The sequence below is a fragment of the Saimiri boliviensis genome, chromosome 1 (assembly GCF_048565385.1).
Source record: "Saimiri boliviensis isolate mSaiBol1 chromosome 1, mSaiBol1.pri, whole genome shotgun sequence".
In the NCBI taxonomy this organism is placed as follows: Eukaryota; Metazoa; Chordata; class Mammalia; order Primates; family Cebidae; genus Saimiri; species Saimiri boliviensis.
This window is the reverse complement of record NC_133449.1, coordinates 284,298,287-284,315,747: the sequence shown is the minus strand read 5'-3', so window position 1 is coordinate 284,315,747 and position 17,461 is coordinate 284,298,287. Positions and strand designations below refer to the sequence as shown.

At 45.9% G+C, this 17,461-nt stretch overlaps 1 pseudogene; it reads left to right on the top strand.

Moving 5' to 3' along the window:
* The first annotated feature begins 3,552 nt into the window (after nt 1-3,552).
* On the top strand, nt 3,553-6,826 carry LOC101044366 (DDB1- and CUL4-associated factor 13 pseudogene; annotated as a pseudogene).
* The last annotated feature ends 10,635 nt before the right edge of the window (nt 6,827-17,461 follow it).

Sequence of the window (17,461 nt, the reverse complement as noted above, 5' to 3'; positions counted from 1 at the left end):
TTTCTACAATATCTTTGATAGTCTCTTTTGTTCTTTTGCTGGAATTTCAGAATGTTGGACCTCCTGTTTTGAATCTCTCTGTCTTCTTTTCACTCCTATTTTCTACTTCTTGATATTTCTGTTTTCCTTTCCAGCATTTCTTCCATGTTATAGTCTAATCCTCTACTGAAGTTTATCTTCTACTGACTTCTCTAGTTCATGTTGCAAGTTTTCTTTCTTTCTTTCTTTCTTTTTTTTTTTTGAAACAGAGTTTTGCTCTTGTTGCCTAAGCTGGAATGCAATGGTGTGATCTCGGCTCACTGCTCTGCCTCCTAGATTCAAGCGATTCTCCTGTCTCAGGCTCCCAAATAGCTGGGAATACAGGCACCTGCCACCATGCCTGGCGAATTTTTTTTGTGTGTGTGTTTTTAGTAGAGACGGGGTTTTGCCATGTAGGCTACGCTGATTTCGAACTCCTGACCTCAGGTGATCCACCTGCCTCAGCCTCCCAAAGTGCTAGGATTACAAGCACGAGCTCTGTGCCCAGCCGCAAGTTTTCTTAAATACCTGGTAATCCTGGGCTGTCCTTTTATAACTAAGACTAAAATACATAAAAGCAATTTGCAAGTTTGGGCAGAGCTTGTGAAAAAACGGGTTTCCCAGTAGGTGCAAAACACATTTTGGCTAGAGAGCTAGCTGGCCGCTTCATTAGGTCTCCAGAGAAGCCTCCAGTCTCCTACCGATGGGTATTTTCCTGGTTACAGACTTCTGGGATCAGACTGTGGGAAATGGAATGGGCACTGTCCCATCAATAGGCTGACTCAGGTTAATTTCCCCATTCCCAGGTCCGCCCCTCAGTCTCCCTCCTCCATGCTTATCAGTACCAAACAGTTAGACCGCCGCCTCTTGGAGTCAGCTTCTCCAGCCATGCTTCCAGACAAGGGTGGGAGTCAGGGTGTCGGAGGTGCTTGCCTCGATTGAACAACCGGGAGGGAACCCCTGCAACTTTTTGATATCCCTTGCCTCTAACTCCTGGACCTTGGAGGGCTTCTGTAGGTGACGGGCTTTCAACCCCTCCAGTGAAAGAATGACAGTGTCAACGGTTTTCTTCTTCACTAAAAGGCCCACAGGAAGGAATATCACTGTGAGGTATCTAAATGGGTGGAGTCTGTGATGCTTGATCTGGGTGGCAAGAGTGGATGGTAACTGCAGCTCGGGATCGCCGCCACTCAGGGCAGTTTTGTTAACATGCAGACATTCAAAGAGCATGAAGCTGACATCGATTTGAAAGTCCATTTGCATTCCCGGAGACCTTAGCATGCATCTGCATTCTTGACATTCAGCTACGTCAAGGGGATTTCAAAATAATTCTGATCTGGCACCAAATAGACCTGGCTCTGTTAGCCTGCCCTAGCTCAGGTAGGGGAGTGCCACTTTTCTTTCCTGGATGCCAAGAATTCACTATCATAAGTGGAAAACAAAAATTATTCAATAGAATTGTATTTAAAAAGTAAGAGTATCTTAGGTGGAGTAATTTCTTCTTATTGGTTGTATTGAGCAGTCGAAGAAATGTGTACCTTCTGGACTGCAAGAGGCCGCAAAGCAGAGTTGCAGGGCCAGGGAAATGAGCACTGAGTGACTGAGAAATATTCTGGAGCGCATGCATCCCGTGAATGGCACTTCATCCTCTGCGCTTTCACTGCTTTCCATGGAGAGGATAACGTAGACTCTTTATTGGACTCTAAATCTCATTTTAAACCTCTGAATGATGCCAACAGCTTGTAAGGGAAATTAGATAGTGCCTACATGCGCTTTTATCCTGAATATGGCAGATAAATTGAATGAATGGTGATCGAGGATATTAATAACTTACTATGTATTCATTGCTTAAGATATACCACACACGGGGCTAGGCATTTTATACATATTAGCCCACTTATTCTCACAGCCACCATAGATTGTAACAGTTAACTTAGACTAAGTAATGGCTCAGTAAAAAATAGTGCTCAGATCTCAGAAGCTCACAGCAATTCACGTTTACTTCTCGCCTACGTGCCGTGTCCATGGTGGGGCTGTGTCACTGAAGGGAGGCAGCACCTGTGTGGAGATTGGTAGTCTCGAGGCAAAAGGAAAGGTGAGATGGCAAACCAGGAGCTAGCTCTTGAACTTTTGTGCAGACATGAAACGCATCACATCTCCCCACAATTCAATGGCCAAAGCAACTCACAGGTCCCTCCTAACCTCAATGGGTAAGGGAGGTTTTATCCGACTGCATGGAAGGGCATCTCAAAATCCCATGGCCACGTGTGATATCAGTGGGTGGGGAAGCACACTCCCCCACTAGGGAGGGGCAGCAAATATTTTGGGTGATACAACCCCCCACAGAAAGATACTGTTATTCTCACCACTTTACTGATGAGGACAGTGAAGCCAGGGTAAGGATGACATCCAATTCTCAAACTCTATAAAGGAAGCAACCGATTTGGACACCTAAAAGACTACAGTTTTTATCTAATTAAAATGCAAGCAAAGCAGAACAGAACAAAAATGCCGTGTTGGGGACATAATCACACAGAAGCGTCAGAATCAAACCCTATTATGTCAATTTTTTTGGAGACAGAGTCTCTTCTGTCACCCAGGCTGGAGTGCAGTGACGTAATCTCGGCTCACTGCAACATCTGCCTCCTAGATTCAAGTGATTCTCCTGCCTCAGCCTCCCCAGTAGCTGGGATTACAGCCGCCGACCACTACACTCAGCTGATTTTGTATTTTTAGTAGAGATGTGGTTTCTCCATAGTGGCCAGGTTAGTCTTGAACTCCTGATCTAGGTGATCCACCTGCCTCAGCCTCCCAAAGTGCTGAGATTACAGGCGTGAGTCAGTGCCTCCAGCCTACATGCCACTTTTTAAGAAAGGACAAAAATTAATTTTCACCTGAATTTTCAATATCCCAGGGTGTAGTTAGGGGGAAAAAAATCAAATGTTAAGATATTCTCAGTGAGGAATAATACCAAGAGATTTCTTTTCAAAAGACCCAATCTAAGGCTGGTGCAGTGGCACACGGCTGTAATCCCAGCACTTTGGGAGGCCGAGGTGGGCAGATCAGTTGAGGTCAGACCAGCCTAAACAACATGGTGAAACCCCATCTCTACCAAAAAATACAAAAATTAGCTGGGTGTGGTGGCACGTGCCTATAGTTCCAGGTACTTGGGAGGCTGAGGCAGGAGAGTTGCTTGAACCTGAGAGGCGGAGGTTACAGTGAGCCGAGATCATGCCGTTGCACTCCAGTCTGGGTGACTGAGCAAGAACCTGTCTCAAAAAAAAAAGAGCCAATCGAAACTTATTTACACAAATGAAATTCACATTCTAAAATCAAGAGTCCAGACACATTAGGTGGTCTCAGAGAAGGTCCTGAGGGAGATTCTCTAGCGTTTTACATTTCTCATGTGACTTTGAAATTTACCAAATGTAAGAAATAGCTGAGAGGCAGTAAGTATTGTCATTTTAAGGGAAAATCATTTCTAAGAGAAAACAGGAACCCAGAATGAAAAGCTGGTGAAATTCGTCAGGAAGAATGAGCAAGAGGAAGGTGAAGATGCTGAGCTGGAACCCAGATAACTGTGTCCGCGAAACCAAGCTGGACTTACAGAGAGTTCCCAGAAACTATGATCCTACCCTACACCCTTTTGCCGTCCCCTGGGAATACGTAAGAGATTTAAATGCTGTCAGACTAGAACGAGTATTTGCTAAACTTGCTTGCTTCCCTGGATGGTCACTGAGATGGGGTCAATTGCTTGGCAAAGCATCCAGGAGCCTGGCTCCTGCCCTTTCTGGGACATGTGACGGAGAGGTTAGAATTTGGCTCAGTGAAAATGTGTCACTTTTGTGAGTCTTCTTTCTTTGCTCTTGGTGATGATAGGGCTGTGAGGCAATGGGAAACGAAGGGACCGAGCTATGGAGAACGGGAAGAGCTTTTGCACATGGTGTTAGGGAAGACAGTGGACACTGGGAGTGATCGTCACTGGAAAGAAGCTGTTTTGCCACATGTGGACAGCAAGTAAATATTTGGGATGAACAAAGAACTAATCCTAGCTGGGTGTGGTGGCTCACGCCTATAATCTCAGCACTTTGGGAGGCTAAGGTGGGTGGATCACCTGAGGTCAGGAGTTCAAGGCCAGCCCGGCCAACATGGTGAAACCCTGTCTCTACTAAAAATACAAAATTAGCCGGGCGTGGTGGTACATACCTGTAATCCCAGCTACTCTGGAGGCTGAGGCAGGAGAATCACTTGAACTCAGGAGGCAGAGGTTGCGGTGAGCCGAGATTGCACCACTGCACTCCAGCCTGGGAGACAGAGCGAAACTGTCTCAAAAAAAAAAAAAAAAAAAAAGAAAAGAAAAGAACTAATTCTTCTGGCTGGGCTTGTTGGCTGACGCCTGTAATCCCAGCACTTTGAGAGGCCAAGGTGGGCGGATCACCTGAGGCTGGGAGTTGGAGACCAGCCTGGCTAACAGGGAAAAACCCATGTCTATTAAAAATAACAAAATTAGCAGGGCATGGTGGCAGGCATCTGTGAGGCTGAGGCAGGAGAACTGCTTGAGCCCGGGAGATGGAGGCTGCAGTGAGCCAAGACTTTGCCACTGTACTCCATCCTGGGCGACAGAGCGAGACTCTGTCTCAAAAGCAAGAAAGGAAAAAGAATGAATCCTATATGATCAGTGACCTGGGATGTGACAGTGTGAAGAGTGTTAGATTTAACCCAATCGAGACGGGTCTCTCAGGATGTTGTGCGCCTGACAGGAATACAGTACTATCTGATGTGACGCAAGCTTCTTCTCTGGAAATGGACTGTCTTGAAAAGGCAAGGGGTATTTGGGTCCAGGGAACAGTATCTTAGACATGAGACCAGATATAATCTGTGGGAACCCCCTGGAAGCTTTCATTTTTATTGTGGCAAATGACGATAACTGATACCTTTCTGACAGGAGTTCACTGGGCACGCCTATGACCCCTATGGCTCATGTATCTGCAGTGCTCGATGTAGATTACTCTTCCCATTGGGAAAGACTATGTGTCTGCTAGTTTTGATAAATCTATTAGAATCTTTCCTGTGGACAAAAGTCAAAGCAGGGCAGTATATCACACAACGTGAATGCAACATGGTATCTGTGTCAAATGGACTTCTGACAGCAAGCATAGTACGTGTGGAGCTGAAGAAATGAACGTTTGCCTGTAGAAAATTAAAGGAGAAATGTCAACATCATCTTTATATAAAACGTATAGCTCATCATTGGCATCTATCAAAGTCTGGCCGGGTGCGGTGCGGTGCCTCCTGCTTGTAATCCCAGCACTTTGGGGAGCTGAGATGTGCAGACCACAGAGGTCAACCTGGGCAACACGGCGAAAACCCATCTCTACTAAAAATACAAAAATTAGCTGGGTGTGGTGGCACATGCTAGCAGGAACGCTGGAGGCTGAGGAAGGGGAATCACTTGAACTCAGGAGGCAGAGGTTGCAGTGAGCCAAGATTGTGCCACTGTACTCTGGCTGAGGCTATAGAGTGAGACTCCCTTAAAAAAAAATCTATCTACACCCAGATTCAGTAACCGCACATCATGAAAGAAGCTTTTGCCAAAAGAAAGTGAATCGTGTTAAATACAGCAAGCCTGGATCTATGCTAATTGCGCCAGAAAAGAAACTCATAGCGGCAGCTGTAAAATAATACTTGGCATTTCTAGTAATCCTGAGATATTTATCTGTAACTTTTTATTTGATAACTTTATAAATAAAAGTGCTGGGTCTAGTTTAATTGAGGGAAAAAAAAAAAGGAAGTGATTTCACATCGTCAGATCTTAAGCTTTTGAGTCCCTGGCTAACCTACATTTTATTTCCTTTCTCACGTTTGCAAAAAGTCTTGTCTGACATAAGACAAACACTTGTCTGACATAAGACAAACAAGTACATGAACGTTCTAATGCTATACTTTGCATTCCAGTGTGCAAAATGTTCACTTAAAAGTCGTCACTTCAAGCCGGGCGCGGTGGCTCAAGCCTGTAATCCCAGCACTTTGGGAGGCCGAGGCGGGTGGATCACGAGGTCGAGAGTTCGAGACCATCCTGGTCGACATGGTGAAACCCCGTCTCTACTAAAAAAATACGAAAAAGCCGCTGGGCATGGTGGCGTGTGCCTGTAATCCCAGCTACTCAGGAGGCTGAGGCAGGAGAATTGCCTGAACCCAGGAGGCGGAGGTTGCGGTGAGCCGAGATCGCGCCATTGCACTCCAGCCTGGGTAACAAGAGCGAAACTCCGTCTCAAAAAAAAAAAAAAAAAAAAAAAGTCGTCACTTCTCTGGGCTTACTGCTTACTACACCGTAGAAGTTAGCCAAGCAGGCCACACTGTGTTTTTTTGAACAAGCCTGCCACCTTGTGGTTATTTAGAAAACCAGACTGGCAAAACCAGGGCTCTGCAGCGCCTTTGCTTCCCACCACACGTATTTATTGAGTGCCTAACGTTACAGTCAGCAAGCCCTGTGCTAGGCTCTGAGCTTACAACAGTGAATGAAATGGACAAGGATCCACACTATCCTGGAGTTTATGTCTCAGAGCTTAAGAACGTGTGCATCGAAATGAATATTTGGAAAGGTAGCCCACCTTCATCAACCTGTTAACCTAATAGCCTACCTACGCGTCAGCCCTTCTTCCCTGTCACTCTTTCTCCTGTAGGTGTTCCTACAAGGCCCATTCCTTCCCTGTTTCTATTCCCTGGACCCAAACACCCCTTGCCTTTTCAGGAACTCAAGGATTTTGCACTGTATCTGGCTCCTCTTCCTCCAACCTTAGCTCCCTAACCCTTGTACAACCATCAGCATATACACGTGTTCTCACAGCCTTTATTACAAAACCTTTTCCGTAATCCAAAATTCTTTTTTTTTTTTTTTTTTGAGACAGAATCTCACTCTTGTTGCCCAGGCTGGAGTACAGTGGCGTGACCTCGGCTCACTGCAACCTCCGCCTCCTGAGCTCAAACTATTCTTCTGCCTCAGCTTCCTGAGTAGTTGAGATTACAGGCACCCACCTCCACACCCAGCTAATGTTTGTACTATTATTAGAGATGGGGTTTCACCATGTTGGCCAGGCTGGTCTAGAACTCCTGAACTCAGGTGATCTGCCTGCCTTGGCCTCCCAAAGTGCTGGGATTACATGCGCGAGCCACTGCGTCTGGCCAGTCCCAAATTATCTCTAGCTAATACTGCATTTCTCCGCTTCCTGTCACAAGCAATAAAACTTCTGGAAAGTTCCATCTGTGTTCACAGTCTCCATTCCCCTCCACTCACCTTGGCCCATGGCATCTGTTATCACCACTTCCCTGGAACCTGTCCAGCTGGGGCCACACACCACCCTCATCCCCAAAGTGTCCCTCTGTCCTCACCTCACTCTGTCCCTCAGCACTGAACACAGCAGATTGCTGCCCTTGCCTGCTTCCAGCAAGCCTTTGTGGCTTTCAACTAGCGGAGCCCCGTATCCTCTACCACCCTCTGCTCAGGATCCAGGGCTGGCTCTCAGGATTCAGCGCTCCTCCTCCCATGCGTCTTCCCCGAGTTCATTAGAAAGAGGCCCCTCCTGAGAGGAAGCACCGTCTGGAGTGATCTTATTCTTTTTACCCCTATGCCGGCAAGCCTTGCAGCTGCCCTGTTTCTTGCTGAATTCCCAGTACTCAGGAATAGTTTCCAGCATTTAGTAGGTGCCCCCAAATTATGTTTAGGTTGTATATGTTTAAAATTCATGTTGCAGTAGTGGCCCCCCATCCCATCCTGGTGTAGGGATAATCTGGTATTTCAAAAACAGAAGCACAGAAAAGCATTGAACCGACTGGCGCCTCACATTCGGCACCGGGAAGATTCTTAACCTTCATGTGTCTTAGATGCCCAATTTATAATAGGAGGAAATTGGACTAGGGTGGAGATGACAGTGAAATATCAGCTTTGGGGTGGGAGCAGATTAATTGGCAGTAGAATCTGGGACACAGAAAGAATGCTTTGATTGATTGATACTGATTGATTATCAGTCTCTACCCCGGATGTGGGAGGGGACTTGGCTGTGTATTTTTGGACATGGTTTCCTTCCGTTCTAAATTTTAAAGAGTGATTTCAAAAGCTTTTCAAAACATTATTGTTTCAATTTTATTTCATTTTGAGATGGAGTCTCCCTCTGTCACCCAGGCTGGAGTGCAGCGGCGAGATCCCTGCTCACCACAGCTTCTGCCCCTGGGTTCCAGAGATTCTCCTGCCTCAGCCTCCAGAGTAGCTCGGACTACAGGCATACACTATCACGCCTGGCTAATTTTTGTATTTTTAGTACGGGCAGGGTTTCACCATGTTGGCCAGGCTAGTCTCAAACTCCTGACGTCAGGTGATCCACCGTCTTGGTCTCCCAAAGTGCTGGGATTACAAGTGGGAGCCACTGTGCCCAGCCTCAGTTGAATTTTTTGATTTGACTAGACAAACTTTTGAAAGGTTCTCAACATGTAATGATATAATAAAAATAAAATCCAGACTTAAAATTATTAAACTGCAGTCTTCAGGAATTAATCTAGGATAACTGAAAATAGATCTACATTTATTCATTTAGCCAGGAGTCATATGCTATCCTATATCACGAGGCAAAAGTATTCTATTGTAGAATATTTTAAAATGTTCCATTCAGAAAAACGTCCTGCGTTTGTCCCGCCTCCTATTTTATTTCCTTTTATCTCCACGTCATTTAATTGGCTGACATGACTTGCTTTCCTTCCCCCGTTTTGCTTCTCTACAAGGAGATAATTCCAGACTACACTGGTAGATATTTCAAGCTATATTTCAATTACCAGGCTATTGTGAAATTCATGAGATTAAAATAAAATAAATCTCAGAAGTAAGTATAAGCCTCTTCTAATGGAAATCAGGATTAAATTCAAGTCATCACCTTATGTCATAAATGTATTGAGTGGATGAAAAAAACAATGAAACATATTTAAATACATGAAAGAATACACAAAGTTAACGTTAGTGAAAAGAAAAAGTGATGACTCGAGAATGAAGAAATATTCACATGAAATTCTCTAAATGACATGTTAAAAAATTAGAGAGCTCTTTTTTCTCCATTTATTTGTTGCTTCCAAATAATTTCCTAAGGTAAGGAAGATAGCACATATTAAAGCAATTTGAATTCTTTGAAAGGAACCTTCCAACTCACATTATTATAGTTTAGGAGTGATTTTAGCAGGAAGAAATTATTAATGATATAGAGCAGGAATGGGCAAACTGCTGCCCTTGTGTCCAGAGTGACCTGCTACGTGCTGTGTAAATAAAGTTTTATTGGAGCACAGCCATGTCCACTTGTCGACACATTGTCTGTGGTTGCTTTCCTGGTACAGTGGCACGGTGGGTAGTGTCAACAGAAATCTCACGGCTTTCAAAGCCAAATATATTCACTATTTGACCCTTCATGAAAAATGCTACTGACTTCTGCTCTAGATTATCAACATCTGTATCAGACTCTATGTTTTTTGAAGGCATGGCCTCTGTTTTCAGTTGATCTTAAAAAAATATCTTGGCTGGCACAGTAGCTCACGCCGGTAATCCCAGCACTTTGGGAGGCCAAGGTGGGTGGATTGCCTGAGCACAGGAGTTTGAGATCAGCCTGGGCAATATGGTGAAATGCTGTTTCTACTAAAATACAAAAAAATTAGCCAGGTGTGATTGGCGGGTGCCTGTAATCCTAGATATTCGGTAGGCTGAGGCAGGAGAATTGCTTGAACCCGGGAGGCGGAGGTTGCAGTGAGCTGAGATCTCACCACTGTACTCCAGCCTGGAAGAGAGAGTGAGACTCTGTCTCTAAAAAAAAAAAAAAAAAAAAAAAAAATGGAAGTGTTAGGGCTGGTCGTGGTGGATCACACCTGTAATCTCAGCACTTTGGGAGGCTGAGGTGAGTGGATCACCTGAGATCAGGAGTTCAAGACCATCCTGACCAAAATGGTGAAACCCTGTCTCGACTAAAAATAATCCCAGTTACTTGGAAAACTGAGGCATGAGAATCGCTTGAACCTGGGAGGTGGAGGTTGCAGTTGAGCCAAAATCGAGCAACTGCACTCCAGCCTGGGTGACAGAGAAAGACTTTGTCCAAAAAACAAACAAAAAAAGTACCTTTGAGATTATCAGTTAATGACAACATTAAGAAATATAACGACATGGCCTGGTGGCTCATGCCTGTGGTCCCAGGATTTTGGGAGGCTGAGGTGGGTGGATCACCCGAGGTTAGGAGTTCGAGACCAGCCTGGCCAATATAGCGAAACTCCGTCTCTACTAAAAATACAAAAAAATTAGCCAGGTGTGGTGGCGGGCGCCTGTTATTCCAGCTGCTCCAGAGGCTGAGGCAGGAGGGTCGCTGGAACCCAGGAGGCGGAGATTGTAGTGAGCCGAGATTGCACCACTGCACTCCAGCCTGGGCCACAGAAGGAGACTCTGTCCCCCTCACCCGCCAAAAAAAAAATAAATAAATATAGTGACAAGCACAGGTTTATGCAGTGGGTGGCATTCTTTATACCAATAGTTACGTGTGTCCTGTAGGCTCATTCCACTTCCCCACCCTCAGCTGGGGGCTCCAGCAGCCCCATCCCAGAAGGAGCTCTGTGCAGACGTCAGGTCCCTGATCTTCCAGGTCGGGTCTCCTCCCAGTGTTCCCCAGGAGCCGCTTACGGTGCTTCTGGGTGGGTCCAGAGAGACGGTGGGGAACAACCGCCCTCAAAACTCCTCCTGGCCCAGGTTACCTCTTTCTTTCTCTATGCTTCCTTCCTCTGGGCTTCCCCCAGCAATTTGCAGGCCCACAAACAGATTTTTTTTTTTTTTTTTTTTTTTTTAGAGGGAGTTTCGCTCTTGTTACCCAGGCTGGAGTGCAATGGCGCGATCTCGGCTCACTGCAACCTCCACCTCCCGGGTTCAAGCAATTCTCTTGCCTCAGCCTCCTGAGTAGCTGGGATTACAGGCACTTACCACCACGCCCAGCTAATTTTTTTTGTATTTTTAGTAGAGCTAGGGTTTCTCCATGTTGGTTGGGCTGGTCTCGAACTCCCAACCTCAGGTAGTCCTGGCTCTACTAAAAATATAAAAAAATTAGCAAAAGAGGAACTACCAAACACTTACAAAACCATCAGACCTCATGAGAACTCACTCTCTATCACAACAGTGGCACGAGGGAAACCATCCTGTGACCCGGTCACCTCCCACTGGGTCCCTCCCTCAACACCTGGGGATTACAATTCGAGATTTGGATGGGGCCACAAAGCCAAACCACATCCATATCATATAAGGCCTGATGAGAAGATTTCTTGATTGCTAGTAAAAATATTCAGCAAAGGCCGGGCGCTGTGGCTCACGCCTGTAATCCCAGCACTTTGGGAGGCCGAGGCAGGTGGATCACAAGGTCGAGAGATCGAGACCATCCTGGTCAACATGGTGAAACCCCGTCTCTACTAAAAATACAAAAATTAGCTGGGCATGGTGGCGCGTGCCTGTAATCCCAGCTACTCAGGAGGCTGAGGCAGGAGAATTGCCTGAACCCAGGGGGCGGAGGTTGCGGTGAGCCGAGATCACGCCATTGCACTCCAGCCTGGGTAACAAGAGCGAAACTCCGTCTCAAAAAAAAAAAAAAAAAAAAAATCACCAAAAAATCAACTTTAAGAAATTCAGGCTGGGTGCTGTGGCGAACATCTGTAATCCCAGCATTTTGTGAGGTTGAGGCTGGTGGATCACCTGAGGTCAGGACCAGCCTGACCAACATGGTGAAACTCTGTCTCTACTAAAAATACAAAAAATTAGCTGGGTGTAGTGGTGGATGCCTATAAACTGAGCTACTTTGGAGGCTGAGGCAGGAGAATCACTTCAACCTGGGAGACAGAGGTTGCGGTGAGCTGAGATAGTGCCACTGCACTTCAGTGTGGGCAACAGAGCAAAACTTAGTCTCAAAAAGAAAAGAAACTCAGTAACCCTTACAAAAAGGGATATATCAATACAGCCCTCTCAAAGTTGACTGATAAAATTTGCCGTTCCTGACACATTGGAAACGTTTTCTTAAACAGCCATGTTTTAATATTTTTTCTTGCCTGCCAGGAAGCTGAGAGCTAAATTCCTTGTGCAAACATAGCAACATGTTTCAGGTTTGCCACGAGAACTCTCTGTGCTTTCCTTCTATCCTTTCAGATGCAGTACTTAGTTCTTTTTTTTTTTTTTTTTTTTTTTGAGGCAGAGTCTCGCTCTGTTGCCCAGGCTGGAGTGCAGTGGCATGATCTCAGCTCACCGCAACCTCTGCCTCCCAGGTTCAGGCGATTCTCCCGCCTCAGCCTTCTGGGTAGCTGGGATTACAGGCGCCAGCCATCACACCTGACTAATTTTTGTATTTTCAGTAGAGACGAGGTTTTGCCATGTTAGCCAGGCTGGTCTGGAACTCCCGACCTCAGGTGATCCTCCTGCCTCAGCCCACAAAGTGCTGGCATTACAGGTGCGCGCCACCGCGCCTGGCCCCACATTCAGTACTTACTTCTAGTTTTGTCCTTCCCTTCCTGGTCCTATTGGTGGCGTTAGAAAATCACCTTCATAGCCGGGCGCGGTGGCTCAAGCCTGTAATCCCAGCACTTTGGGAGGCCGAGGCGGGTGGATCACGAGGTCGAGAGATCGAGACCATCCTGGTCAACATGGTGAAACCCCGTCTCTACTAAAAGTGCAAAAAATTAGCTGGGCATGGTGGCGCGTGCCTGTAATCCCAGCTACTCAGGAGGCTGAGGCAGGAGAATTGCCTGAGCCCAGGAGGCGGAGGTTGCAGTGAGCCGAGATCGTGCCATTGCATTCCAGCCTGGGTAACAAGGGCGAAACTCCGTCTCAAAAAAAAAAAAAAGAAAGAAAATCACCTTCACAGCATATTTTCTGAGTGTGTTATATGACTTGGCTAAGGGCTTTACATACATTTTCTTATATAATTCTTAGAATAGCCCAAGAAAGCTGGTAATATTCCTGATTTCCAGATGAAAAGATTAGGTTAGAGAGAGGAAGAAATGTGCTCAAACTCACAAAGATAGAAGACGGAGGATTTTAACTTCCATTAAAATGTTAGGATTTTAACCCATTACTATGTACTCACCAAGCTTGTCCACTTAACCACTAAGATGCGCCATCTCCCTAGTCATGTTCCAGTGGAGTTCAACATGTGTGACAGAGAGCTCATGTGTAAGAACCAGATCAATTTTCGCATTTAAAACACGATTGTCAAAAAGATGTACAGTGGCCAGGCACAGCGGCTCACACCTGTAAACTCAGCACTTTGGGAGGCCAAGGCGGATGGAGTATGAGGTCAAGAGATGGAGACCGTCTGGCCAACATGGTGAAACCCTGTCTCTACTAAAAACACAAAAATTAGCTGGGCATGGTGGTGCGTCCTATAGTCCTAGCTACTTGGGAGGCTAAGGTGGGAGAATCGCTTGAACTAGGAAGGTGGAGGTTGCAGTGAGTCGAGATTGCTGCACTCCAGCCTGGTGACAGACTGAGACTCTGTCTCAAAACAAACAAACAAACAAACAAAGATGGTCATTTAGAGGACTTTTATTCATAAAACTGGTATTAACCCTTTCATAGGAGACTGATACTGTTAGAGTAGACCAAACCCAGTGTACCAACACCGGAAAAACAAAGTCTAATCTTATCAGCAATTAAATATATACACCTTACAACCATTCTGTACCTATAAAAAGTTGTAATGGTCAGGCGTGGTGGCTCATGCCTGCAATCTCAGCACCTTGGGAGGCTGAGGCAGGGGGATTGCTTGAGGCAGGAATTTGAGACCATCCTGAGCAATAAAGTGAGACCCTATCTCTACTGCCCTCTCCCCAACAAAAAAAAGGTTTTAGGGTGACTTGGTGTTGAAGCGCTTGGTTGCACTGAATTTGTTTGATTTTGTGGAAGGACAAAAGTCATAAAAATCAGCATAGGCATGATTCAGCAGCAACGCTGTGTCATAGAAGATCATTCAGGGATACTGAGAAAAACACAAAAATCAATGTTGTGTGGAAAACAGAACTTTGTGTTTGTGTTGTGGGCTCATCAATACAAAAAGTAGGTTAACAGATGAATGGAGAAGGTAGGAGCTACCGACAGGCAAAAACGTTCTTTTCCTGTAAGCGCTACTCATTTGATCAATGACCTTAAAATGAACAACGCTAGAGAGGGGTTCCTTTGCACTAGAAGTGGACTGGAGACCTGCACCAGGCGTGGAATATCTTTCTATTTGCTCTGAGGTCAAAATGAGTGGAAATAATGCCACAAAGTCAAAAAAGAAGTGCGAGGGTTTCGGCTCCATTCTTCACTCGCGTGGAGTCACTCATTGTAAGATGAAGAAGCAGAAAGACGTAGGAAGCAGATGTATGGTGTTAAAAAGAGGCTGGGCGCGGTGGCTCATGCCTGCAATCCCAGCGCTTTGGGAGGCTGAGGCAGGCGGATCACCTGAGGTCGGGAGTTTGAGACCAGCCTGATCAACATGGTGAAACCCTGTCTCTACTATAAATTCAAATTAGCCGGACGTGGTGGCACATGCCTGTAATCCTATCTACTTGGGAGGCTGAGGCAGTAGAATCACTTGAACCTGGGAGGTGGAGGTTGTGGTGAGCTGGGCTGGTGTCATTGCACTCTAGCCTAGGCCACAAGAGTGAAATTCCACCTCAAAAAGCAAAAAACAAAAAAACCAGTCCGGGGGGCTAGGCTTGGTAGCCCGCACCTGTAATCCCAGCAATTTGGAAAGCGGAGGCAGGCAGATCACCTGAGTCAGGAGTTTGAGACCAGCCTGGCCAACATGGTGAAACCCCGTCACTTCTAAAAACACAAAAATTAGCCAGGCATGGTGGCGGGCACCTGTAATCCTAGCTATTTGGGAGGCTGAGGCAGGAGAATTGCTTGAACCAGGGAGGCAGAGGTTGCGGTGATCTGAGATAGTGCCACGGCACTGCAGCCTGGGTGACACAGAGCAAGACTCCATTTCAAAACAAAAAGAACAAAAAACCCCCTTGCTTAAAAAGAAAGAAAGAAAAAAAGCAGCCCAGGGAAAGCTGATAAAAAGGCAGGCTTCAATGAGTGATTTCTTAGCCCTGAACAGGAATCCTGCACGACTCCTATCATTCTATGTTCTGATCACCAAAGTAACAAATGGTCATTGCAAAAACATTCGGTCAACATAGAATTTGATAACATGGAAGGAAAGCTAAGCTATCTCCTACCCACCTCTGAAATGACACCAGTTCCCAGTGACATCCACCCTTAGCAGTCTGGGGTATTTCCCAGGGTTTTATTTATAACATCGATGGGACGGTCTCTACAAACTGTTCAGCAACTTGCTCCAGGCATCTAAGAAGTTGTTGACAACTTCCCTAGTGTTTGATTTTGATAATACTAACAACTTAATTACCATGAAATTGCTTTTCTTTTCCTGTCCAAGTTTTTCCAGGTACACTGAGGCTTCAAGACAGTGACCATGATTTCCTTGTCTCGTCAAGTACCCTGGTATATCGTATGTTCATTTACCGCCCCCCACTCCCCGCTTTTTTTTTAAGACAGAGTTTCGCTCTTGTTGCTCAGGCTGGAGTGCAATGGTGTGATCTCGGCTCACCGCAACCTCCACCTCTCAGGTTCAAGCGGTTCTCCTGCCTCAGGTTCCCAAATAGCTGGGATTATTGGTGCATGGCACCACACCCAGCTAATTTTTCTACGTTTTAGTAGAGATGGGGTTTCTCCATGTTAGTCAGGCTGGTCTCAAACTCCTGACCTCAGGTTATCCACCCGCCTCAGCCTCCCAAAGTGCTGGGATTACAGGCTTGAGCCACCACGCCTGGCCCATTTACCTCATTTTCATACATGCCATTCTGTTTCCCTGAGAACTATTGACACAGTAGCTGGGTTTTGCTTGTTTGTTCAAACCTGGCTCTCTTATTTCTCATCATCTTACTTTCTTCCTGTGGGAAGAAATCGTTCTTTCTGACCCTGCGTTGTACTTATCTGAGTAGGAGATTGCTAGGCTTGAAAAGCAAGAGGGTTATGGCCTCTGTTTGGGAGTCTTAGAGAGTTTATCAAAAGAGCAGAGTTAGCATGGTGAAATCCTGTCTCTACTCAAAATACAAAAATTAGCCAGGCATGGTAGTGTGTGCCTGTAATCCCAGCTACTCGGCAACCTGAGGCAAGAGAATCGCTTGAACCCTGGAGGTGAAGGTTGCAATGAGCTGAGATCGCACCACTGCACTCCAGCCTGGGTGAAAGAGTGAGACTCCCTCTCAAAAAAAAAAAAAAAAAAAAAAGTAAAGGAATAAAGATGACTACTCCATTGACAGAGCAGTCGCCTGGGCTGCTTGCCTAAGGATACTTAGTAGTTATTTTTTGATCACATTCTAAACAAGAGGTGAATTATTCGTGAGTTTTGGGGGTAATTCTGGGAACTGAGTGTTCATCCCCTTGTTAGACCATAGGGGATGACTTCCTGATGTTGCCATGGCATTTGTTAACTGTCACGGCACTCGTGGGAGCAATGAGGACAATCAGAGGTCACTTTTGTTGCTATCTTGGTTTTGGTGGGCTTTGACCAGCTTCCTTACCGCAAGCTGTTTTATCAGCAAGGTCTTGGAGACCTGTATCTCATCCTGTGACTTAGAAGGCTTAACCTCCTGGGAATGCAGCCCAGTAGCTTTCAGCCTTACTTTACCCAGCCCCTATTCAAGATGGAATTGCAATGGTTTACACGCCTCTGAAAATTTTATGTATTTTCTTACTAGAAAATGTTGGGTGGGGCGCAGTGGCTCACGCCTATAATCCCAGCACTCTGGGAGGCTGAGCTGGGCGGATCACAAGGTCAGGAGATGGAGACCATCCTGGCTAACATGGTGAAACTCTGTTTCTACTAAAAATATAAAAAGAATTAGCCAGGTGTGGTGGCGTGTGCCTGTAGTCCCAGCTACTTGGGAGGCCAAGGCAGGAGAATAGCTTGAATCTGGGAGGCAGAGGTTGCAGTGAGCCGAGATTGCACCATTGCACTCCAGCCTGGGCGACAGAGCGAGACTCCATCATGAAAAAAAAAGAGAGAGAGAAAGAAAGAAAAAGAATGCTGGTGACTGGAAATGCATTTGGGGACTCAAAAGACAGGTGGAGGAATTAGAGAGTATGAAAGGGAGAAGGGGGTTGGGAATGAGCTATTCAGGTAGACAGGATTGTTTTTATCCCCCTCTATCTTGGGCAAATGTTCCTAACGTAGCCCCCAGGCCAGGCTGTCCCTTCCATTTCAAGTCCGGTGCTTCATAGGAAACAAATGTTTGCTCGGGTTTCCCAGCTATCCTTTTACAGTACATGAAGAGGAAATTAAATAGGGAATGGAGCTTAAGTCATTTTCTTCCAGTTACTAGGTGTGGGTAACAGGAAATGGAATTCTAA